The sequence below is a fragment of the Arachis duranensis genome, chromosome 3 (assembly GCF_000817695.3).
Source record: "Arachis duranensis cultivar V14167 chromosome 3, aradu.V14167.gnm2.J7QH, whole genome shotgun sequence".
Lineage (NCBI taxonomy): Eukaryota > Viridiplantae > Streptophyta > Magnoliopsida > Fabales > Fabaceae > Arachis > Arachis duranensis.
This window is the reverse complement of record NC_029774.3, coordinates 53289851-53290331: the sequence shown is the minus strand read 5'-3', so window position 1 is coordinate 53290331 and position 481 is coordinate 53289851.

Here is a 481-nt window from a genome sequence, read left to right as displayed (position 1 = left end):
TTAGGACCTTCTCCGAGCTGGTAAACAAGTGTAGGGTTGCTGAGGAGTGTGTGAAAAGGGCAACTGCTGAGAAAGGGATTCACAAAGGATCATTCCCATAGAACCGAGGGAAGAGTTTTGCACCTAGAGGTCCGTCTTTCAAGAGGGGAAGCTCTTTCAGGAGGCCCAACAACAACAACAATTTCCAAGGGAAGAAGTATGAGAAGCAGCCTCAGAATGATCAAGCTTGTACTAGGTGTGGAGGTCACCATCCGGGAGCACCATGCAAGACCGGATGGGGTTTGTGCTACAATTGCGGAAAAGCGGGGCATAAAGCCGCAAGTTGTCCGGAGAGGCAGAAACAAGGTGCTGGGAAGGCACAATAGACTGGTCGGGTGTTCACCACTTCAGCTGTAGGAGCTGAGGGATCTGAGACACTCATTAGAGGTAACTGTGAAATAGCTGGTCAAACCTTAAATGCTTTATTTGATTCGGGAGCATC